A 26,665-nucleotide genomic window follows, 5' to 3' on the forward strand; every position below is an offset into this window, starting at 1 on the left:
CCCTCTTCATTGTACTGTGTGCTCAGCTTCAACTAATTTTGCCTAATACAATGACTAGAGTAAGAGGATGTGATGGTCCTGAGGAATGATTCAATAACGGGGCAGAGTGAGGTCAACAATTCGAGAGGAGTCGTAGATGTCTCATAAAGTATTCTAGTAGCTGTTTGATGTGACGCGTATTACACATACTCCGTGACCTTTAGCAGTGGAGAGCCATATCTCAACTCATTAATGTCCACACATCTAATGTGATTCTACGGAAACACTCATCCCTCTCTCATCCCTCTCCAAAAGATGGCAGAAAGTTAATTGAAAAACGTAACAGAGAATGTATCAAAAGGGCAGCCAGAGAAATGGTGGGCTGCGGGCATAAGTTAAGTTCCCTTCCCTTCTGTCCTTAGTCAATGGCCTGTAGATTGCAATATACAATCTCGTCACTCTGTTTCAGACACAGTAGGATACGACTGGTGAGTCATTCAGAACTGATGCTAGACCTGACGAATCAACCCCCCATCGTCTCCCACATAAAGTCTGCCGCCCCCAGACCCCAATCCCCACCCCTACACACACACACACACGCACACACACGCACACGCACGCACGCACACAACCACACACACTGCCAGTGGTTTTGCATGAGTGGGATAGGTGTGTGATGTGCGTCCACCCTGCAGTGAGTCTCAGCTCTAGTGTAGACAGCTCATTACAGAATGGTAGCTCTTGGCAGCGAGGCCAGCTGAGTTGACGAGGCAGGCGTTGTTGTGATGTCACAAGGACTGAGACGTCAGTGTGCCATATGATAACTGTGGCATAGGAGACAGCTCACCTGTTTATTGTGCTGTGTGTGTGTGTGTACGTGCGTCCGTGCATGTGTGTTTAGTCTTGTATGATGTCAGCTTGAACTGCTAAGGTCATACAGAATACAGGGCTTTGTTGCAAACAGAAAGATTTATTGACAACATTTTTGTACAAATTTTACCGTGCATGTTCATTCCCATATTAAGTTTTGTCACTTTAATTTGCACACACAGGCACAGAGTTTTTCCTTAGACAAGATAACTTCTATAACTAAATAAACAAACCCAACACCTGTGACAGCTGACTGGTGATTAATATAACGATACATTAACACCCATGGAGTTTTTATTTAATATTTGCATGTAAAAAGTATTTTGTCCTCTGTCTGAGCATGAATAACAGGTTGAATAATATATTGCATGAATAATGCTCTTTCTCCCCCCCTCTCTCTCTCGCTCTCCCTCTATGTATCCCAGAACTATCTCTCCTGCTCCAGACTCACTGTCCTACTTTCTTTTCACTTCATAGATGAATCTTCTGTATTGCCTTTCCCATTTCTACATCAGCATGTTTAATGTGGCATTGCTTGTAATTCATTCATAACGGTATGTAGCTTCTCAGGATGACTTGAATAACCCCCAAAAAGTTACAAGGTCAATTGAATCCTTGCTTTAGCTACAATACCAGTGCACTTTTAAATCCTGCCTGAAAAATACAGTTTCTTTACTGTGCTGTAATTGTTCAAAATGTCAGTCAATGACGAAAGACTAGTAGTCAGTCAATCAGTAATTACTGAAGTTGGTCTGTAGTAGAAGCCTACTGCCTCATCTGGCTCACAGCAGAAGTCCTATTCTACCTGGTATAACCTTGTTCACAAACAGTTCTCATGGGAATCCCATCCCTTGGGGTTTGAGCCATCACTACTATACCAATATTATCAAGCTAATATTGTCAAGCTAAGCTCTGTCGGTTTTTGTGACTTCAGTACAACTGCAACATTGTCACAACCCTGCATGTGCACTCATGGCACAAGACACTGTTTCAAAGTAACACAAATACAGGATATGGCAGACAACAGTTCTCATGAAGCCTCAATTCAATCAATACAATCAATGCAACACACAGCAACGTTTCCCTTCCCCCTTCTTGGGTATCACAGCTTCAAACTGTGAGGTTGAATTATTTAAAAGAAAAAAAAGTGTTTACCTTTGCACTCCTTGCCTGACAATAGCAACAAGGCTGAACTCACTGTGTGTTTGTGGCTCTTCAGTAATGTCCCACAGGGGCTCTGGCACCATGACCAATTATGTTGCGCTCTCCACAGTCAAATCGATGAGCAGGCAGCCACTGACCAAAGACTCTGTGATAATTGTGTGGGCGTCCTGTTGCTACGGCTGTATTTAGTGTAGATTGTCCAGAAGAGAGGACTGGAGTGGAAGATATACTTTGTGTCATGGCTCTCATTTAAAGTACATTCTCTCTGCTGATGAGAGCTAATGTCACGCTGGTATAAATTATTCGGGAGACAGGCGCAGGAATGCGTAATACATTTTTTTTATTAAGCACAAATTACGGCGTACCGTGTAAAGGCACAGGGACGAAGACCAAACAAACACGTAACAAAACAGGGTAGAAATCCAAAACAAAAGAGCGAGGAGTACCTCGAATAAATAACACACACGCACAATGATTAACACACGGGACGAGACCTGTAATCATCTGTGCAATCCACAATGGCACGAAAGCCAAAACACACAGCACAGGTACTCACACGCACCAACAGACATAGTAACAATAATTGACAGCCCAATGGAAACAAAATGGCACATATATACGAATACGATCAGTGGGAATAGGGGCCAGGTGTGTGTAATGAAAGTTCCGGAGGGATCCGTGACAGCTAACACGTTGGAATGGCTTTGATTCAGTATTGTTGTTGAATTTGACGGTGTAGACAGGTAGCGTAATTTCCTTAAATGGTCCTAAATCCATTGTTGTAGCCATTGTGGTACAATTAAGCCCAGTTTGAAGAAATATATACATTTTGCAGAGTAAAAACTACAGAGGATTTAAATCTATTGTCACAATGTGGAGACCAAGGAGCAGAATAGAGCAGGGACCTGGAGGATTAACTGTGCCTTCTGTGGACCATCATTAAACTATTCTCAGGTAGATAACAGCAAGAAGCACAAGATTGAAATGTGTTTGGATCTAATAAGGAAGAACATGTTTTTTATTGAACTTCCATTACCCTCCAAGAGTGACTGAATATATGTTGTACACACATAGAACAAAAATGTTGCTATCTAGAACCTAAAAGGGTTCTATGGCTGTCCACATAGGAGAACCCTTTGAAGAATAACTTTTGATTACATGTAGAACCCTGTTGGGTTAAATTTAGAACCATTTCCACAGAGGGTTCTACATGGAACCAAAAAGGGTTCTTCTATGGGGAGAGCCGAATAACCCCTTTAGAACCCTTTTTTCTAAGAGTGTAGGTGTAAATATCAACAAAAGGAAGATCCACTTTGCACTGATTATAACAAGTGGTGTATCTCTTTTGTGTGTAACCTCCTAAAAAAACAATATACACTGTATGTAATATACATATAAGCACTGACCTGGTATGTATTTTTACATATGACTTGTTGTTAGTAGAAAGAGAAATTGGCATGCTCAGCTCAAATGTTTGAGGTCAACAAATATATTTGGGTGCCGGGGTCAAAAGGCATATACTGGAAGAAAGGAAAAACCCGCACACACTGAAATATTCTTAAAGATTGAATGTCTTCTTTTTTAGCAGCAGAGGTAAAAACAAATGGACACGTTTCAGCGGCAGCCTTCATCAGCATTTGGAGAACAATAGCGATCCACCCATACTTATAGATGATGTCACATTGTTGTTGCTAGTAGTACCAGTGCTTGTCTTGACCACAGTAGTTGGCCAGTACTCTGCTGTTGTTAACCTCCCTGCCACCTGAGGTTAATCCTAATCTGTTGTTTATTGTAGTTTTATATCTAGAGTGAACCTATTAATGCCCAGTAAAACAAACATGGATTATTATTTTTTCCAACTACACTTAGCGTAAAACTAGTATTTGCTTACCTTGGTCCCTTGCGCTGTAATTGCAGTGTGCATGGCTGGTGGAAATGGAGGTTATTACAGTAGGCTTTAGAAATAGAGTAGGGTTGAATACTGGCTGGTAATTTACTGGCTTTTACCACCTAGGCTCTAATGCAGGCTAATGGGTCAGTGGAGTATAGCACAGCTCCTTACTCACAGGTAATATGCTGGTTTACACACACACACACACACACACACACACACACACACACACACACACACACACACACACACACAAATACACACACACACACACACACACACACGCACACACGCACACACACACACACGCACACACACACACACAAACCAAGTTTGGTTGCCGTGGAGACAAATGTACTCAGGTCATATAACCCCCATGTGAACTGAATCAATTGATTTGTCTCAGTTGATTACTTGGTCTGCATCTCCAATGACTGGATTAGGAAGAGATTAGATGAGGAAAAGTGTAATTTGAGATTTGCCCATGGCTTAAATTTTGGTGTAAACTACTTGCATACAGTGAGTGTCAAAACCTAAAAAATCATGACAAACGTTGCTTTTATCATCGACAGATTTCACCAAGGTTTTGTATACCACCGTGCAGTATAGTCCCCAACACAGTTGTGAAAAACAGACTACCTACTCTGCTACAGAAACAGTTCCTGAAAATTATCTGCAGCTAAAAGTCTACTTTCTTTTCAAAGTCTTGTACCAGACAGCAGTAAGGTTAGACTTAATATTATACTTTTTCTGAGAATAACAATGCTGTATTATTCCTGGTCAAACATTACCTGAAGCAGAAGCATTGGAACTCAAGCTTATAAGGTGAGATGTATATAATTATAGAAATAAATAAAGCATCTCTAAGGGCCTTTCCTTTTCTCAACAGTCCCCTGTCTGTATTGCTCAGTGTGATCGAAGGCCCCAAGTCTGAGAGGCGGAACACACAATGCAAAAGAATGCCCGGGTCGGGGACAGCCAGAGGGACAACGTAAGTGCACACACACGCATGCATGAGCGCACTCACACACACACACACACACACACACACACACACACACACACACACACACACACACACACACACACACACACACACACAAGCACACGCGCACATACGTTTATACACATGACACATATGAGTGTAGTTGCTTGTGTACATGCCAGAGATGGGACCAAGTCTCAAGTCTTAACCTTCGAGTCTTCAATCAAGTCCAAAGAAATAATGGGCAAGTAAACACGAAACAGGAAGTCACAGGACACCTTAATTTCCCGTATGGAATACTCCATCTTAGATGTAGTGAAGGTTTGTGAGCTCACATTGATTAATCATTATAGTAAATACTTTTGATAGTTGTTTGGAAGGTGGATAAGTAGTGAAGGAGGATATATTTTACTGAGGTATCATTTGTGAGTAATAACACAGTATACAGTATATGCTGCCACTTAAAAACAGATATTTACAGACTTAAACACACAAGTATAGATAGTATATACATATAGTACCAGTCAAAAGTTTGGACACACCTACTCATTCAAGGGTTTTTCTTTATTTTTACTATTTTCTACATAGAATAGAATTCTACGTAGAATAATAGTGAAGACATCAAAACTATGAAATAACACTTAATATGGAATCATGTAGTAACCAAAAAAGTGTTAAACAAATCAAAATATATGTTATCTTTGAGATCCTTCAAATTAGCCACACTTTGCCTTGATGATAACTTTGCACACTCTTGGCATTCTCTCAACCAGCTTCATGAGGTAGTCACCTGGAATGCATTTCAATTAACAGGTGTGCCTTGTCAAAAGTTCATTTGTGGAATTTCTTTCCTTCATAATGCATTTGAGCCAATCAGTTGTGTTGTGACAAGGTAGGGGTGGTTTACAGAAGATAGCCCTATTTGGTAAAAGACCAAGTCCATATAATGTCAATTAACTTGTTATGGATAGGGGGCAGTATTTTCACGGCCGGATAAAAAACGTACCCGATTTAATCTGATTATTACTCCTGCCCAGAAACTAGAATATGCATATAATTATTAGCTTTGGAAGTTTCTGAAACTCCAAAGTTTCTAAAACTGTTTGAATGGTGTCTGTGAGTATAACAGAACTCATTTGGCAGGCCAAAACCTGAGAAGATTCCAAACAGGAAGCGCCCTCTCTGACCATTTCTTGGCCTTCTTGATCATCTCTATCCAAAACAGGGGATCTCTGCTGTAACGTGACATTTTCTAACGCTCCCATAGGCTCTCAGAAGGCGCCAGAACGTTGAATGATGACTTTGCAGGCCATGGCTGAAAAACAGTAGCGCATTTGGTAAGTGGTCGATCTGAGAACAATGAGACTGGCGCGCGTGCACGAGACGACTCCATGTTTTCATTTTCAGTCTTTGAACGAAAACAACAACTCCCGGTCGGAATATTATTGTTTTTTTACGAGAAAAATTGCATAAAAATTGATTTTAAACAGCGTTTGACATGCTTCGAAGTACGGTAATGGAATATTTGGAAAATTTTTGTCACGAAACGCGCCGGGCGCGTCACCCTTCGTTACCCTTCAGATAGTGTCTTGAACGCACAACAAAACGCCGCTATTTGGATATAACTATGGATTATTTGGATATAACTATGGATTATTTGGAACCAACCCAACATTTGTTATTGAAGTAGAAGTCCTGGGAGTGCATTCTGACGAAGAACAGCAAAGGTAATCCAATTTTTCTTATAGTAAATCTGAGTTTGGTGAGTACCAAACTTGGTGGGTGTCAAAATAGCTAGCCCGTGATGACGAGCTATCTACTCAGAATATTGCAAAATGTGCTTTCACCGAAAAGCTATTTTAAAATCGGACACCGCGATTCCATAAAGGAGTTCTGTATCTATAATTCTTAAAATAATTGTTATGTTTTTTGTGAACGTTTATCGTGAGTAATTTAGTAAATTCACCGGAAGTGTTCGGTGGGAATGCTAGTTCTGAACGTCACATGCTAATGTAAAAAGCTGTTTTTTGATATAAATATGAACTTGATTGAACAAAACATGCATGTATTGTATAACATAATGTCCTAGGAGTGTCATCTGATGAAGATCATCAAAGGTTAGTGCTGCATTTAGCTGTGGTTTTGTTTTTTGTGACATTATATGCTAGCTTGAAAAATGGGTGTCTGATTATTTCTGGCTGGGTACTCTGCTGACATAATCTAATGTTTTGCTTTCGCTGTAAAGCCTTTTTGAAATCGGACAGTGTGGTTAGATAAAGGAGAGTCTTGTCTTTAAAATGGTGTAAAATAGTCATATGTTTGAAAAATTGATGTTTTCGGATTTTCGAGGAGTTTGTATTTCACGCCACGCCTATCATTGGATATTGGAGCAGGTGTTCCGCTAGCGGAACGTCTAGATGTAAGAGGTTAACAGCTGAAATAAACAAAGAGAAATGACAGTCCATCATTACTTTAAGACATGAAGGTCAGTCAATCTGGAAAATTTCATTCTCAAAAACCATCAAGCACTATGATGAAACTGGCTCTCATGAGGACCGCCACAGGAAAGGAAGACCAAGAGTTACCTCTGCTGCAGAGCATAAGTTCATTAGAGTTACCAGCCTCAGAAATTGCAGCCCAAATAAATGACACACAGAGTTCAAGTAGCAGACACACCTCAACATCAACTGTTCAGAGGAGACTGTGTGAATCAGGCCATGGTCAAATTGCTGCGAAGAAACCACTACTAAAGGACACAAATAATAAGAAGAGACTTGTTTGGGCCAAAGAAACACGAGCAATGGACATTAGACCGGTGGAAATCTGTCCTTTGGTCTGATGAGTCCAAATTTGAGATTTTTGGTTCCAACCGCCATGTTTTCGTGAGACGCAGAGTAGGTGAACTGATGATCTCCACATGTGTGGTTCCCACCGTGAAGCATGGAGGAGGAGGTGTGATGGTGTGGGGGTGCTTTGCTGGTGACACTGTGTGTGATTTATTTAGAATTCAAGGCACACTTAACCAGCATGTCTACCACAGCATTCTGCAGCGATACGCTATCCCATCTGGTTTGCGCTTAGTGGGACTATCATTTGTTTTTCAACAGGACAATGACCCAACACACCTCCAGGCTGTGTAAGGGCTATTTGACCAAGAAGGAGAGTGATGGAGTGCTGCATCAAATGACCTGGCCTCCACAGTCACCCGACATGCCAATTGAGATGGTTTTGGATGAGTCGGACTGCAGAGTGAAGTAAAAGCAGCCAACAAGTGCTCAGCATATGTGGGAACTCCTTCAAGACTGTTGGAAAAGTTTTCCAGGTGAAGCTGGTTGAGAGAATGCCAAGAGCGTGCAAAGCTGTCATCAAGGCAAAGGGTGGCTACTTTGAAGTATCTCAAATGTAAAATATATTTACATTTGTTTAACACTGTTTTGGTTACTAAATGATTCAATGTTATTTCATAGTTTTGATGTCTTCACTATTATTCTACAACGTTGAAAATAGTAAAAATAAAGAAAAACCCTAGAATGAGTAGGTGTCCAAACCTTTGACTGGTACTATATACTGTATGAAGAAATCAAATCGAAAGTGCAACATTTTGCCTAAATGATCAAAGGAATTATGTCACAGTTAGTTTGTTTTTTAATGGAGGACGTTGTGGGAAGTTCAGGTGTTTGTAGTACCATGAGATGACTGAATGCATGACTGTCTAAAATAATCTTAATACTTACTGAAGTTAAACTGAAATCCTTTAACGCAGTAAGTCTGTGTGTTCACTACAGTACTGTCTCAATCTCTGCTTTGATGCCCATCCCCCGCAGCAGTAAATGGGACAGCTCTATCTGGCCCGCGTCATAGTACAGACGTCTGAAATGAGATTACTTGTCAAGTGTTGCCGTCTTCATATCTATCACATAGCCTCTTGTTGTTGTTGTTGTTGTAGATTTTCCCCCTGGAATGATTGGATCCGCTGTCAGGTTGTTTTGAAGGTCACATGTTGTTAATTTTGTCCTTCACCGGTTAGTGTCTGTCTTTCCATTTAATAGGTGGCTGGCTGCATATAAATGCCACGTAAAAATAAACATTGACACAGTCCGAGATACAAAGATATATGAAATTGGGAAAAAATGTAATTGCTTTCGCTATATGAATAAGACCTTGCGTTCAAGTGTGGATGTACAGTATCCACATCCAACTATCCCAGAAGGATTCATGCAGGTGTTTTCACAATATCTATTTCCCCAGGTACAATGCAGTGCAAATAAACACAAGATTGGTGATCACAGGGACAGGAAGTTATAGAAGGCCATTCTAGTGCCTTCTATAACAGAGGAGCAGGAAGGAGTCCAGATCTTAGATTTCCCCACCATAGTTGGTAAACAAGAACAGCTTCTGAATGAGTGTGGAATACACAGCTCTATACATTTTCATACTCATTTGTGTCATCATTCTGTGAACTGGTATGTGTTTGTGGCTTTGCAATGGGAACGGACTCATTCCTCCCCTACTGAAGTTGCATACTGCACCTCAGAGCTAAGTTTCCTTGGTGTGAGGTATTGGAATGCAAATGTATTACTATATCAAATCAAATCAAAAGTTATTGGTCACATACACATGGTTAGCAGATCTTAATGCGAGTGGAGCGAAGCGCTGGTACTTCTGGTTCTGATAGTGCAGTAATATCTAACAAGTGATCTAACAATTCCCTAACAACTACCTAATACACACACATCTTAAAGAAGTGAATGGGAATATGTACGTATAAATATATGGATGAGCAATGGCCGAGCGGCATAGGCAAGGTGCAATAGACGGTATAAAATACAGTATATACATATGATATGAGCAATGTAAGATATGTAAACATTATTCAAGTGGCACTATTTAAAGTGGCATTGTTTAAAGTGACTAGTGATCCATTTGTTAAAGTGGCCAGTGATTGGTTCTCCATGTAGGCTGCAGCCTCTCTGAGCTAGTGATTGCTGTTTAGCAGTCTGAGGGCCTTGAGATAGAAGCTGTTCTTCAGTCTCTCTGTCCCAGCTTTGATGCACCTGTACTGACCTTGCCTTCTGGATGGTAGCGGTGTGAACAGGCAGTGACTCGGGTGGTTGTTGTCTTTGAATATCTTTTTTGCCTTCCTGTGACATTGGGTCCTGTAGGTGTCATGGAGGGCAGGTAGTTTGCCCCCGGTGATGCGTTGTGCAGACCGCACCACCCTCTGGAGAGCCTTGCTGTTGAGGGCGGAGCAGTTGCCGTACCAGGTTGTGATACAGCCAGACAGGATGCTCTCGATTGTGGATCTGTAAAAGTTAGTCAGGGTTTTGGGTGACAAGCCAAATTTCTTCAGCCTTCTGAGGTTGCGCCTTCTTCACCACACTGTCTGTGTGGGTGGACCATTTCAGTTTGTCGTTGATGTGTATGCCGAGGAACTTAAAACTTTCCACTTTCTCCACTGCTGTCCCTTCGATGTGGATAGGGGGGTGCTCCCTCTGCGGTTTCCTGAAGTCGACAATTATCTCCTTTGTTTTGTTGATGTTGAGTGAGAGGTTGTTTTCCTGACACCACACTCCGAGTGCCCTCACCTCCCTGTAGGCTGTATTGTCTTTGTTGGTTATCAAGCCCACTACTGTTGTGTAGTCTGCAAACTTGATGATTGAGTTGGAGGCGTGCATGGCCATGCAGTCGTGGGTGAACAGGGAGTACAGGAGGGGGGTGAGCACACAACCTTGTAGGGCCCCAGTGTTGAGGGTCAGCAAGGTGGACATGTTGTTTCCTACCTTCACCACCTTGGGGTGGACTGTCAGAAAGTCCAGGACCCAATTGCACAGGGTCTCCAGCTTGATGATGAGCTTGGATGGCACTATGGTGTTGAATGCTGAGCTGTAGTCAATGAACAGCATTCTTACATAGGTATTCCTCTTGTCCAGATGGGATAGGGCAGTGTGCAGTGTGATGGCGATTGCATGGTCTGTGGACCTGCTGGGGCGGTATGCAAACTGAAGTGGGTCTAGGGTGATATGATCCTTGACTAGTCTCTCAAAGCACTTTATGATGACAGAAGTGAGTGCTACGGGGCGGTAGTCATTTAGCTCAGTTATCTTTGCCTTCTTGGGTACAGGAACAACGGTGGCCCTCTTGAAGCATGTAAGGACAGCAGACTGGGATAGGGAGTGATTGAATATGTCCGTAAATACACCAGCTAGCTGGTCTGCGCATGCTCTGAGGACGCGGCTAGGGATGCCGTCTGGGCCAGCAGCCTTGTGAGGGTCAACACATTTAAACGTTTTACTCACATTGGCCACGGAGAAGGGGGGAGGGGGGGGGGGTGCAGTTCTTGTTAGAGGGCTGCAACGGTGGCACTCTATTATCCTCAAAACAGGCAAAGAAAGTGTTTAGTTTGTCTGGAAGCATGACGTCGATGTCCATGACGTGCTGGTTTTCTTTCTGCGGTCTGTGATTTCCTATAGACCCTGCCACATACGTCTCGTGTCTGAGCCATTGAATTGCGACTACACTTTGTCCCTGTACCGGAATTTCGCTTGTTTGATTGCCTTGCAGAGGGTATAACTACTATTCAGCCATTTTCCAAGACCTCTTTCCATGGTTAAGTGCGGTGGTTCGCACTTTCAGTTTTGCGTGAATGCCGCCATCCATCCACGGTTTAGTTAGAGTAGCAGTGGTCGAGTGTATTACCCCACGCGTAGTGCAATCAATATGCTGATAGAATTTAGGTAGCCTTGTTCTCAACTTTGCTTTGTTAAAATCCCCAGCTACAATAAATGCAGCCTCAGGATATATGGTTTCCAGTTTACAGTCCAGTGAAGTTCCTTGAGGGCTGTCTTGGTGTCTGCTTGAGGGGGAATGTACATTTACATTTACATTTATGTCATTTAGCAGACGCTCTTATCCAGAGCGACTTACAAATTGGTGCATTCACCTTATGATATCCATTGGTACATCTATATCTTTTTTTTTGGGGGGGGGGGGGGGATTAGAAGGATTACTATATCCTATCCCAGGTATTCCTTAAAGAGGTGGGGTTTCAGGTGTCTACGGAAGGTGGTGATTAACTCCGCTGTCCTGGCATCGTGAGGGAGCTTGTTCCACCATTGGGGTGCCAGGGCAGCGAACAGTTTTGACTGGGCTGAGCGGGAACTGTGCTTCCGCAGAGGTAGGGGGGCCAGCAGGCCAGAGGTGGATGAACGCAGTGCCCTTGTTTGGGTGTAGGGCCTGATCAGAGCCTGAAGGTACGGAGGTGCCGTTCCCCTCACAGCTCCGTAGCTGTGAGGGGAGCTGTGATGATAACTGACGAGAATTCTCTTGGAAGCTAATATGGCCTGCATTTGATTGTGAGGAATTCTATGTCGGGTGAGCCGAAGGACTTGAGTTCATGTATGTTGTTATGATAACACCATGAGTCATTAATCATGAAGCATACACCCCCGCCCTTCCTCTTCCCAGAGAGGTGTTTATCTCTGTCGGCGCGATGCACGGAGAAGCCCGGTGGCTGAACCGATTCAAATTTAGTCTACCTTGTTGTCAAGAGACTGAACATTGGCGAATAGTATTCTCGGGAGCGGTGGGCGATGTGCACGTCTACGGAGCCTGACCAGGAGGCCGCTCCATCTGCCCCTTCTGCGGCGCCGTTGTCTTGGGTCGGCTTCTGGGATTAGATCCTTTGTCCTGGGTGGTGGTCCAAACAGGGGACCCGCTTTGGGAAAGTCGTATTCCTGGTCGTAATGTTGGTAAGTTGACGTCGCTCTTATATCCAATAGTTCTTCCCGGCTGTATGTATATTAAGCACAGCTACCGGCCTGGGCAATTTTCACATCTGGAAAAGTCCTGATTATGATTCAAACCATGAGGAAATCATGCACTGTCTGTGATGATGCTTATGACCTGGCGGTGTGATGCATCTGTGAGCTATCTACCGTCTTAGAAGGAGGAAGACAGAGACGATTGGCTGCGAAAGGAGAGCAGAAGAGAGAGGGTGTAGAAGATGAGTGCTAAGCATTGCAGTGTTCTACCCCAGAAGGCATTGCAGATTAGTGAAACATGGGGATGAATAAGAGAGAGAGACAGATAGGAGAGGGAAGGAGATAGCATTAGAGCAAGCGAGGGGGTGAGAGGAAGGAAAGGAAGAAATAGACATGTGTCCTTCCTGAACCAGGAGGGAGGCAGCAGTGGGGTAGAGTGGGGACACATTTCAGACTAATGAATACCTAACATAGGAACTAACGGGCCGGACAATCAGGGCCGTGTGTTGATGAAAAGTCATGAGTCTCCTTATGTACATTGCCATGGCTACGCAGACGCAACAGTGGCCAGACTGAATGTAATGAAAGAATAGAGATGGACCAGACACAGCTCCAACTCCCCCTGGATGGATCCTGATCTCCTATTAGGGCCACATCAGGGGATCAAGCACGCTGTTTGTTTGGAACTCTGAGGGCTAGGAAGGGAGGAGAGAAGGGATGAGAGGAACAGGGAGAAGTGTTGGGTGTTGTATAGAGGCTGAGGGCTTTACTCCGTATGGGTGGGTGGGGAGGGAGGAGGGGGGGGGGGCACTAGCCAAATATAATTGGCCACCATTGGTGCCTCTCCATTCTCATTGGATCCGAGCGCTGTCAATCTGAAATAAAAGGAGATGGGTTTGTTCTGGCAATTCAGTGGCTGACTTTAGGACCATGCGAACGCCTTTGAGCAGGCAAAGGCTGTGATTGGCTAGCTGGCTTTAGGACTATGCAAAGCGCAGCTGCAGTAAGTGACACTGAACAGCGTGATTTCTCTCTCAGTTGAGTTGACGAAAGCAGTGGAAGATGACTAGTAAACTATTGTTTGACTTGATAGGAAACTAAACTAGAGTTTTTAATTCTGATGCTAGCAGCTCATTGCTCTATGGCATGTGTTTGTCCTAGAATGTTATGTACAGTATGTCCCTTATCGACTGAGGTGAATGAAGCTACAGCAGCCAAGGTGATAATAGAATTTTAGAGCTTTTAAATTGTGTAGAAGTACAGTAGGCCTAAATCCGCTTTCAAAAAATCTCTCGGAGGGGAAAAAAATAGCTTGGAGGGGGAGTTACCACTGAACATGATGTATCTAACGTGAATATTTTCCCTATGTTCATTTTTAAATGAATTTACTTCAATAAATTAGGGCAGATACAAATTAACAGTTGAAACAGTTATTCAACTCAATGCATCATAGTTTAAGCCAGTTTTGAGTGCTATTTGTGATAACAATTTCCGATTTCCCATGGCCACCTATGACTGGTTCTTGATCCACGACTAAAAAGAAAAGTTTATGGTCCCTATAGATCTGAAATAACTGGATGGGAATTAACAATATAATGGCGACTCCTTCTAGTTTACTGGAGTGCTAAGTGAAGCTAGTACACCTTAAATTGGATCTGATCGTCAAATATCGTCTTCTTCTTCATCCACCTCTGTATGTCCACGTTTCAATCTCAATGACAAACAACGGTGGGCTCTGTGACGGCAGATGTGATAATTGCTGTGTTTGTATCACTGACACACCGGCAGAATGTAAACAAGCTTAATTGTTTATTTGATTCTGCTCATTGACCTCCTTATGTATTTATGAGCAAGCAGTGCGATCAACTGCATTTTTCACACAGGTAATTAGATTAGCAGGCATCTGAATAAAAGGCCCGGCACCCTGCGAACTTAATTAGTTTTTTAACCAGAGCTCAGTGTAGCATGACTGGGATTGTTGCTGTTGTGTCTGTCTGTCTGTTTGCTCTGTCCGTCTGTCCGTCTGTCCGTCTGTCTGTCTGTCTGTCTGGGAACGTAGGTGTCTCATCTCTCTGATCGGTTGTACACCTTGTGTAAAGAAACATTATCTTCTGATCCCAGCTCTCATTTCACAGCCTGTTGACTATGATTACAGTGCAATTAACCTTTGTTTGGCAGTGTTAGCAGAGCAGTACAGTAGAAGTGACATATGTAGAGGAAAGTGTGAACCCACACTGTGGCTCACAGAGTTAGTTCTACTAAAGACATGGAAAGGCCACCAGAGTCCACTTTTTTTTAAATTAATTTCTATTTAATCTCTGTTTAACCTGGGAATTCCCAGTGGATAGTGTTGCTATGTCAGATTTGTCTTTCCCAAGATGGAGAGGTTGAGGCAAAACAGTTATTTGTATGAAGTCAAAAATAAGATGGCAATCTCACCTTGATACAGAAAGTTCCTGTAAACTCAATAGGAAAGATATTAACAGCATTTTGTCAGTTTGCTAGTAAATGTTGAGGTGAGTACCAGTGTAGTGATGCCTGGAAAAGTTTTGGGGAAAAAAATCTAAAGGTCCTGCCCGGCGAAGGAAAAGTGCCATGTCTGAAAAATTATGAGAAACAGTGACACATTCTAAATGACCTAAAATGACAAACCCCATATTGGTCTTTCAAAGTCAGGCCAACCCAAGCCGTACTGTGCAAGTAGACTAATAGTACATTATTGAAACAGGTAAATGAGGCTGTCAACTGAGTCAGAAATTCATAGATAAAAAATGTTATTATCAGGTTTTTGCTCTCAAAGTCACACTTTTTTAATAGAAAAATAACCGAATTGCAGGTTCTAAGTCTACAACAATAATTCAACCACATCAGGAGACCACTTGAGATATGTGAAATGTTTTAAAAGGTATATTTTTTAGTATAGTTACCCTTTCATTCAAATCAAATCAAATTGTATTTGTCACATGCTTCGTAAACAACAGGTATAGACTAACAGTGAAATGCTTACTCACCAACAATGCAGAGATAAAATGTGGAAAATAACAGAAAAATGATAACACAAGGAATGAATCCACAATGAGTAAGAATAACTTGGTTACATACACAGGGTACCAGTGCAGAGTTGATGTGCAGGGGTACGAGGTAATTGAAGTAGATATGTTTACAGTGCATTTGGAAAGTGTTCAGACCCCTTGACATTTTCCACATTTTGTAACGTTACAGCCTTATTTTAAAATAGATAAAGTGCACATTTTCCCTCATCAATCTACACACAATACCCCACAATGACAAACAAAAACAGGTAATATTTTTTTTAAGGAAATACCTTATTTACATAAGTATCCCATTGAAATGAGACTCGAACTTGAGCTCAGGTGCATCCTGTTTCCATTTATCATCCTTGAGATGTTTCCACAACTTGATTTGATTCCACCTGTGGTAAATTCAATTAATTGGACATAATTTGGAAAGGCTCATACCTGTCTATATAAGATCCCAAGGGTGACAGTGCATGTCAGAGCAAAAACCAAGCCATGAGGTCAAAGGAATTGTCCGTAGAGCTCCGAGACAGGATTGTGTTGAGACACAGATCTGGGGAAGGGTACCAAAACATTGCTGCAGCAATGAAGGTCCCCAAGAACACAGTGGCCTCCATCATTCTCAAATGGAAGAAGTTTGGAATCACCAAGACTCTTCCTAGAGTCGGCCGCCCGGCCAAACTGAGCAATCGGGGGAGAATGGCCTTGGTCAAGGAGGTGACCAATAACCCGATGGTCACTCTGACAGAGCTCCAGAGTTCCTCTGTGGAGACTTGAGAACCTTCCAGAAGGACAACCATCTCTGCAGCACTCCACCAGTCAGGCCTTTATAGTAGAGTGGCCAGACGGAAGCCACTCCTCAGTAAACGGCACATGACAGCCCCCTTGGAGTTTGCCAAAAGGCACCTAAAGACTCTCAGACCATGAGAAACAAGATTATCTGGTCTGATGAAACCAAGATTGAACTCTTTGGCCTGAATGCCAAGTGTCAGGTCTGGAATAAACCTGGCACCATCCCTATGGTGATGCATGGTAGTGGCAGCATCATGCTGTGGGGATGTTTTTCAATGGCAGGGACTGGGAGTCTAGTCAGGATCAAGGGAAAGATGAATGGAGCAAAGTACAGAGAGATCCTTGATGAAAACCTGCTCCAGAGCGCTCAGGACCTCAGACTGGGGTGAAGGTTCACCTTCCAACAGGACAACAACCCTAACCACACATCCAAGACAATGCATGAGTGGCTTCGGGACAGGATAGCATTGGACAATAACATTGATGTATACGCTGATTCGGTGAGCGAGTTTATTAGCAAGTGCATCGGTGATGTGGTACCCACGGTGACAAAAAATCCTTCCCCAACCAGAAACCGTGGATTGTTGGCTGCATTCTCGTAAAACTGAAAGCGCGAACCATTGCTTTTAATCAGGGCAAAGTGACTGGAAACATGACCGAATACAAACAGTGTAGCTATTCCCTCCGCAAGGCAATCAAACAAGCTAACCGTCAGTATAGAGACAATGTAGAGTCGCAATTCAACTGCCAGACACGAGACGTATGTGGCAGGGTCTACAGTCAATCACGGACTACAAAAATAAAACCAGCCCCGTCGAGGACGCCGATGTCTTGCTCCCAGACAAACTAAACAACTTCTTTGCTCGCTTTGAGGACATTACAGCGCCACTGACACAGCCTGCTACCAAAACCTGCGGGCTCTCCTTCACCGCAGCCAACATGAGTAAAACATTTAAACGTGTTAACCCTAGCCGCGTCCTCAGAGCATGCGCATACCAGCTGGCTGGTGTGTTTATGGACATATTCAATCAATCCCTATCCCAGTCTGCTGTTCCGACATGCTTCAAGAGGGCCAGCATTGTTCCTGTTCCCAAGAAAGCTAAGGTAACTGAGCTAAACAACTATCGCCCCGTAGCACTCACTTCCATCATCATAAAGTGCGTTGAGAGATTATTCAGGGTTTCATATCACTTCCACCCTACCTAACACCCTAGACCCACTCCTTATCGCCCCAATAGGTCCACAGACGACGCAATCGCAACCACACTGCACACTGCCCTAACCCATCTGGACAAGAGGAATACCTATGTAAGAATGCTGTTCATTGATTACAGCTCAGCATTTAACACCATAGTACCCTCCAAACTCATCATTAAGCCCTGTGCAGCTGGGTCGTGGACTTTCTGACGGCCGCCTCCAGGTGGTGAGGGTAGGAAACAACATCTCCACCCCGCTGATCCTCAACACTGAGGCCCCACAAGGGTGTGTTCTCTGCCCTCTCTTGTACTCCCTGTTCACCCATGACTGCGTGGCCTTGCACGCCTCCAACCCAATCAACAAGTTTGCAGGCTTGATTACCAACAACAACGTCAAACACAAGAAGATTCAAGGTTGTAATCGCTGCCAAAGGTGCTTCAACAAAGTACTGAGTAAAGGGTCTGAATACTTATATCAATGTGACATTTCCATTTTTTAATACATTTGCAAAAATGTCTAAACCTGTTTTTGCTTTGTAATTATGGGGTATTTTGTGTAGATTGATAAGGGGAAAAAATTATTTAATTAATTTTAGAATAAGGCTGTAACGTAACAAAATGTGGAAAAAGTCAAGGGGTCTGAATACTTTCAAATGCGCTGTAGGTAGGGGTAAAGTGACTAGGCAGCAGGATAGACAGTAAACCATAGCAGTAGCGTATGTGATGAGTCATTTTACATTTTAGTCATTTAGCAGACACTCTTATCCAGAGCGACTTACAGTAGAGAATGCATACATTTCATACATTTTCTCCATACTGGTCCCCCGTGGGAATCGAACCCACAACCCTGGCGTTGCAAACACCATGCTCTACCAACTGAGCCACACCGGACCACATGTCAAAAGAGTTTGTGCAAAAAGGGTCAATGCAGATAGTCCGGGTAACTAATTGGTTAACTTTTTAGCAGTCTTATGACTTGGGTGTAGAACCTGATTAGGGTCCTATTGGTTTCAGGCCTGGTGCATTGGTACCTCTTGCTGTGCAGTAGCACAGAGAGCCATCTATGACTTGGGTGGCTGGAGTCTTTCACAATTTCATATCAAATAAAATTTTATCATGCGCCGAATACAACAGGTGTAGACCTTACCGTAAAATGCTTACTTACAAGCCCTTAATCAACAATGCAGTTTTAAGAAAATCGAGTTAAGAAAATATTTATGAAAATAAACACAATTTTTTTTTAAATACACAAAATAACAATAACGAGGTTATATACAGGGGGTACCTGTAAGGAGTCAATGTCCGTGGGTGGAGGATAGTTGAGGCAATTTGTACATGTAGGTAGGTGTAAAGTGACAATGCATATATAATAAACAGCGAGTAGCAGCAGTGTAAAAACTAAGGGGGAGGGAGTGTCTATGCAAAGAGTCCGGGTGGCCAATTGATGAATTGTTCAGCAGTCTTATGGCTTGGGGGTAGAAGCTGTTAAGGAGGCTTTTGGACCGAGACTTGGTGCTCCAGTACCGCTTGCCATGCAGTAGCAGAGAGAGCAGTCTATGACTTGGATGACTGGAATCTTTGAGAATTTTTTGGGCCTTCCTCTGACACCGCCTAGTATATACAGTACTAGTCAAAAGTTTGGACACGCCCTCTCATTCAAGGGGTTTTCTCTATTTTTACTATTTTCTGTAGAATAATAGTGAAGACATCAAAACTATTAAATAACACATATGGAATCATGTAGTAAACAAACAAGTGTTAAACGAATACAAATATATTATATATTTGAGATTCTTCAAAGGTGCCACCCTTTGCCTTAATGACAGCTTTAAATACTCTTGGCATTCTCTCAACCAGCTTCCTGAGGTACTCACTTGGAATGCATTTCACTTAACATGTGTGCCTTGTTTAAAGTTAAGTTGTGGAATTTCTTTCTTTCTTAATGTGTTTGAGCGAATCAGTTGTGTTGTGACAAGGTAGGGGTGGTATACGGAAGACAGCACTATTCGGTAAACATCCATATTATGGCAAGAACAGCTGAAATAAGCAAAGAGAAATGACAGTCCATCATTAATTTAAGACATGAAGGTCAGTCAATCCGCAAATTTTGAAGAACTTTGAAAGTTTCTTCAAGCGCAGTTGCAAAAACCATCAAGCGCTATGATGATAAAGGCTCTCATGAGTACCGCCACAGGAAAGGAAGACCCAGAGTTACCTCTGCTGCAGAGTATAAGTTCATTAGAGTTAACTGCAACTCAGATTGCAGCCCAAATAAATGCTTCAGAGAGATCAAGTAACAGACACATCTCAACATCAACTGTTCAGAGGAGTCTGCGTGAACCAGGCCTTGTGGTCAAATTGCTGCAAAGAAAAGAGTACTAAAGGATACCAATAATAAGATGAGACTTGCTTGGGCCAAGAAACATGAGCAATGGACATTAGACCGGTGGAAGTCTGTCCTTTGGTCAGATGAGTCCAAATGTGACATTTTTGGTTCCAACCGCTGTGTCTTTGTGAGACGCAGAGTAGGTGAACTGACGACCTCCACATGTGTGGTTCCCACCGTGAATCATGGAAGAGGAGGTGTGATGGTGTGGGGGTGCTTTGTTGGTGACACTGTGTGTGATTTATTTAGAATTCAAGGCAAACTTAATCAGCATGGCTACCACAGCATTCTGCAGCCATACGCCATCCCACCTGGTTTGCGCTTAGTTGGACTATCAAGGCTGTGTAACCAAGAAGGAGAGTGATGGAGTACTGCATCAGATGACCTGACCTCCACAATCACCTGACCTCAACCCAATTGAGATGGTTTGGGATGAGTTGGATCACAGAGTGAAGGAAAAGCAACCAACAAGTGCTCAGCATATGTGGGAACTGTTGGAAAAGCATTCCAGGTGAAGCTGGTTGAGAGAATGCCAAGAGTGTGCAAAGCTGTCATCAAGGCAAAGGGTGGCTACTTTGAACAATCTAAAATAGAAAATATATTTTGATTTGTTTAACACTTTTTGGAATACTACAGTACATTATTCCATATGTGTTATTTCCTTGTTTTGATGTCTTCACTGTGATTCTACAATGTAGAAAATAGTAGAAATAAAGAAAGACCCTTGAATGAGTTGGTGTGTCCAAACTTTTGACTGGTCCTGTAGGTCCTGGATGGCAGGAAGCTTGGCCCCAGTAATGTACTGGGCCGTACGCACTACCATCTGTAGCGCCTTATGGTCGGATCCCGAGCAGTTGCCATACCAGGCGGTGATACAACCGTTCAGGATCCTCTCGATGGTGCAGCTATAGACATTTTTGAGGATCTGGGGACCCATGCCAAATCTTTTCAGTCTCCTGAGGGGGAAAATGCGTTGTCGTGCCTTCTTCACGACTGTCGTGGTGTGTTTGGACCATCATCGTTTGTTGGCGATGTGGACACCAAGGAACTTGAAACTCTTGACCCACTCCACTTCAGCCCCGTCAATGTTAATGGGGGCCTGTTAGGCATTCCTTTTCCTATTGTCCACAATCAGCTCCTTTGTCTTGCTCACATTGAGGTAAAGGTTGTTCTGGCACCACACTGCCAGGGCTCTGACCTCCCTATAAGCTGTATGATCGTTGTCGCTGATCAGACCTACCACTGTTGTGTCGTCAGTTGGAGTAGTGCTTGGTCATGCAGTCGTGGGTGAACAGGGAGTACAGGAGTGGACTAAGCGCACACCCCTGAGGGGCCCCCAGTGTTGAGGATCAGCTTGGCAGATGTGTTGTTGCCTACCGTTACCACCTTGAGGCGGCCCATCATGAAGTTGCAGAGGGAGATGTTTAGTCCCAGGGTCCTTAGCTTAGTGATGAGCTTTGTGGGCACTATGTGTTGAATGCTGAGCTGTAGTCAATGAACAGAATTCTCACATAGGTGTTCCTTTTGCCCAGGTGGGAAGGGTCAGTGTGGAATGTGATTTAGATTGCACCATCTGTGGATCTGTTGGGATAGTATGCGATTTGCATAGGGTCTATGGTTTCCAGGATGATGGTGTTGATGTGAGCCATGGCCAGCCTTTTAAAGCACTTCATGGCTACCAACATGAGTGCTACGGGGCGGTAGTCATTTGGACCGGTAACCTTCGCTTTCATGGGCACATGCTCTGAGTCCTGTTAATCCGTCTGGCCCCGCGGCCTTGTGAATGTTGACCTGTTTAAAGGTCTTGCTCACATCTGCTACGGAGAGCGTGATCACACAGTCGTCCGGAACAGCTAGGGCTCTCATGCATGCTTCCGTGTTGCTTGCCTCAAAGCGAGCATAAAAGGCATTTAGACCATCTGGTAGGCTCATGTCACTGGGCAGCTCGCGGCTGGGTTTCCCTTTGTAGTCCCTAACAGTTTGCAAGCCCTGCCACATTCGACAAGTGTCAGAGCCGGTGTAATAGGATTAAATCTTAGTCCTGTATTGACCCTTTGCCTGTTTGATGGTTCGTCTGAGGGCATAGCATGATTTCTTATAAGCGCCCAGATTAGTGTCCCGCTCCTTAAAAGTGGCAGCTCTAGCCTTTAGCTCGGTGTGGATGTTGCCTGCAATCCATGTCTTCTGGTTGGGACATGTACGTACGGTCACTTTGGGGACGACGTTGTCGATGCACTTATTGATGAAGCCGGTGACTGAGGTGGTATACTCCTTAATGCCATTGGAGGAATACCAGATCATATTCCTGTCTGTGCTAGCAAAACAGTCCTGTAGCGTAGCATTCACATCATCTGACCACTTCTGTATTGAGCGAGCCACTGGTACTTCCTGCTTTAGTTTTTACTTGTAAGTAAGAATCAGGAGGATTGAATTATGGTGGGATTTGCCAAATGGATGGCGAGGGACAGCTTTGTATGCGTCTCTGTGTGTGGAGTAAAGGTGGTCTAGAGTTTTTTTCCCTCTGGTTACACATGTGACATGCTGGAAGAAATCTGGTAAAATGGATTTAAGTTTGCCTGCGTTAAGGTCCTCGGCCACTAGGAGCACCGCTTCTGGATGAGCATTCACTTGTTTGCTTATGGCCTAATACAGCTCGTTGAGTGTGGTGTTAGTGCCAGCATCGGTTTGTGGTGGTAAATAGACGGCTACGAAGAATATAGATGAAAACTCTCATGGTAGATAGTGGGGTCTACAGATTATCATAAGGTACTCTACCTCAGGCGAGCAATACTTTGAGACTTCCTTAATATTAGACATCACACACCAGCTGTTATTGACAAATAGACATACACCACCCCCCCTCGTCTTACCATCTGTCAAGGGATGCACGGAAAACCAAACCAACTGTATATTATCTGTGTTGTCGTTCAGCCAACACTCTGTAAAACATAAGATATTACAGTTTTTAATGTACCGTTGGTAGGATAGTCTCGAACAGAGCTCATCCAGTTTATTCTTCAGTGATGGCACGTTGGCTAATAGAACAGATGGTAGAGGCGGGTTACCCACTCGCCAACGAATTCTCACAAGGCACCCGAATCTGCGTCCCCTGTAGCTCCGTCTTTTTTATGCGAATGTCGGGGATTTAGGCCTGGTCCGGGAGAAACAGTATATCCTTCTTGTCAGACTAATTAAAGAAAAATGCTTCATCCAGTTTGAGGTGTGTAATCGCTGCTCTGATATCCAGAAACATTTTACGTACTATGTAGAACCCTTCTACAGAGATTTCTACATGGAATCCAAAAGGGTTCTACCTGGAACCAAAACTGGTTCTACCTGGAATCAAAAAGGGTTCTCCTATGGGGACATCCAAAGACCCCTTTTGGAACCCTTTTTTTCTAAAAGTGGACTACACCACTGGTGACTGCATTGAAGCCCAGAGGCCTCTTTTTCAACACATCTTGGGCCAGAATAAGCCCGCTCCCTCCCCCTGTCCCTATCTCTCTCTCTTTCTCCATCTTTCTCTCTCTCTCTCTCTCTCTCTCTCTCTCTCTCTCTCCTCCCTGCATGCAACTCTTGGATTTGTTGTTGTTGATAGAAGGAGCCTTTTCCAGTTTCTGTTTTGTATGAGTCATGAGAGAGGCTGACTGAAGGGTTTGGGGGTTTAAAGAGCTGGTTAAAAGAGGGCCACATACTCTGATCCTGTGAGGCTGAAGCAGGCAACATCAGCAGTGTGTTCTGGACACATTAAGCGTCCTCTGTCTTCTCTCCATGCTCCTGTTGAGGGTAATCATGATGCTTCTTTTCTTTTTGTATCGCTCACTGTTTTACTCCCTACTGTCTGTCTCTAACATGACAAGCTGTTTTTGGAAACATAACACGATCAAATAAACCCAAATCAATATTCTAAAGCTATGGAGTATGGTGCTTTTTCAATGCCCTCAGACAATTGTTGTCAGGATATAATTATCTTGCATGTATTCTATGGTAGGCAGTGGTGGAAAAAGTACCCAATTGTCATACTTGAGCAACAAAGAGTAAAGTAAAAGTAAAGATACCCTAATAGAAAATGGCTCAAGTAAAAGTGAAAGTCACCCAGTAAATTATTACTTGAGTAAAAGTCTGAAAGTATTTGGTTTTAAATTTACTTAAGTATCAAACGTAAATTTAAAATATACTTAAGAATCAAAAATATAAATCATTTCAAATTCCTTATATTAAGCAAACCAGACATCAACATTTTCTTGTTTTTAAAATGTATAGCCAGGGCTACACAACAACACTCAGACATCACTTACAAATAAAGTATTTGCATTTAGTGAGTCCGCCAGATCAGAGCCAGTAGGGATGTTCTCTTGATAAGTGTGTTAATTGGAACATGTTCTTGTCCTGCTAAGCATTCAAAATGTATCAAGAACTTTTGGGTGTCAGGGAAAATGTATGTAGTAGAAAGTACATTCTTGTCTTTAGGAATGTAGTGAAGTAAAATAAAATAAATCTAAATAGTAAAGTAAAGTATAGATACTAAAAAAAAAAACTACTTTACTTTAAGAGAAACTCTCGGACCGCGGTGTATTCAAATTGTGTCAGGAGTATTGTAAACATGACTAATATCTAAGACATGTTTCATCTTACCTGGGGAAAAGGTAATGTGGTGTAAAGTGGTGCAAATGTCTGTGAATATAAAGTGTGTCACGGTATCCTTAGATAGCAGGATGGGGTAGAGTCAAGCGCAGGAGACTGAGGTCTGTTGAACAGACGTTTAATAATCCACAAGAAAATATGCCGCAGCAAGTCAGGGTGCACAATCAAAATACACAGGAGGACAGCTCCAAGATCCACACAGACGGGGCGCAGCCCGGCAACCCTAATGCCTAACAAAAATACGCAGCGTAGCAGAACACAAGAAAATCCTGACTACCACAATAAACATGACAAGTAACAATCCCGCAAGAATCCCCAAACGAAACAGACAAACTAAATACCCCCCACTAATGACTAACAAGGAACAGGTGCAGAACTAAACAGACATAACCAAAAGACACAGAAACGTGGATCGGTGGCAGCTAGTAGGCCGGCGACGGCGACCGCCGAGCACCGCCCGACCGAGGAGAGGTGCCACCTTCTGTGGACGTTGTGACAAAGTGACAATTTGCATATAACAGTTAATCAGGTTGTGCTGATGGGAAAGTGAATGTGAACCAAAACACTTGCAGTTCAATAAATTAAATGCTTGTTATATTTTACCAGAAAGTCATAACTGGCTAAACTTATTATACTGGATTACTGGAAGCACAGGCTGGCCATAGTCTGGGATGACTCAGGGGGTTCCAAGATGGGCTTTTGCAAATAAAAAACAATGACTTGTTTTAGTTTTATTTATTCACACAAAAGAAGACAAGTGAAAGACAAAACAGTGCTGAAAAAAACAAGGTAAAAAAAGGTGTGCAGGTGAGGTTGGAAACACAAGAGGGCTTATATGAAAACCTGACTACACTGTCAGAAAGTCGTTGAAGGCCCTGTTAGCCTTTGTACAGGGTAGTCACTTCATGCACTTTACAATAAAGTGTCCACAGACCGTCTTAGTGATCACAATGCATCTGCTCCTCTGCTTCCTTCAAAGGACTGATATAGACTGGTGTTCCTATGCATGGAAATCAATGGGCTTCTAATCAATGTCCACATTCTTTGATACAAACTGATCAATGGTGGTTGAATGGGAGAACAAGCTGCATAAATGAAGCTCAAATATAGCATCCCAATGATGCATGTGGCTGTAGAATACTGTCAACACAGTGACCAGATTCAGGTCAACCTCACTGGCCATGCTGTTGTTGACTTTACCCTCATGTATGCAGAACTACACACGTACGGAGGCTCTGAGGTTGCTGGGCTTCTTTCCTGTTCAACCGTGGTGTCGACATGAAGCGATTACCTATCTGGATCAGTCAGAGGACTGAGAGGTGAAGAACATGATTGAATTCTTTAAAACCAAAGTCAACAGATACCATATGTTGTGGTCCCACCAGAATGAGGAGCAAGCAGTCAGGGGAACAAACAATCAGCTACTGAGCAGATTTTGTCCTAACCTCAATTAGAAACTGCTATTCTTTTTTACCCTGCAATACTATGTGTATAGGACGCATGAGGATACAACCTGAATGTGAAATATGTGAAAGATCTATATTGATATGTGGATGGAAGTTCCCTGCATTTCAACCGGCTGTCTGATTACTTTTTTTATAGCTGTAAGCTAAGCTAAGTTTTGAATACACAATCAATATTTAGTGGTTAGGACGGTAGACACACCAAATGCTGATGATTATGTTAATTAAATCCAAAGTACATTTCATCTTATGTGCTCATAGGGTAAGTTGTGTCATCGTTCGCAAACACCCAGAACACACTAAAGTTTCCAAGTCTATGGAACTGAAGACCTCATCTAAACAGAGTTTCAGGGTGGCTGGAAGCAGAGAGCGAGATCTCCTAGCTGTAGCACAGAACTGCTCAACAGTGGCGGTTTAACTGAAATGTGCTACAGTGTAATAAAACACATTTATGATGAGTCCTTCCTTGGTGAGCAATGTTGGTATTTACAGCTGCA

At 43.0% G+C, this 26,665-nt stretch overlaps 1 long non-coding RNA gene across 1 annotated transcript in view; it reads left to right on the forward strand.

Annotated features, from left to right (window-relative positions):
- The first annotated feature begins 4,799 nt into the window (after positions 1–4,799).
- Positions 4,800–26,665, forward strand: part of LOC106585367 (uncharacterized) — a 44,295-nt gene continuing 22,429 nt past the window's right edge. Inside the window, exon 1 of the long non-coding RNA XR_006761725.1 lies at positions 4,800–4,895. This is a non-coding gene — a long non-coding RNA (uncharacterized lncRNA). The remainder of the gene's footprint in view (positions 4,896–26,665) is intronic.

The sequence above is a fragment of the Salmo salar genome, chromosome ssa24 (assembly GCF_905237065.1).
Source record: "Salmo salar chromosome ssa24, Ssal_v3.1, whole genome shotgun sequence".
Lineage (NCBI taxonomy): Eukaryota > Metazoa > Chordata > Actinopteri > Salmoniformes > Salmonidae > Salmo > Salmo salar.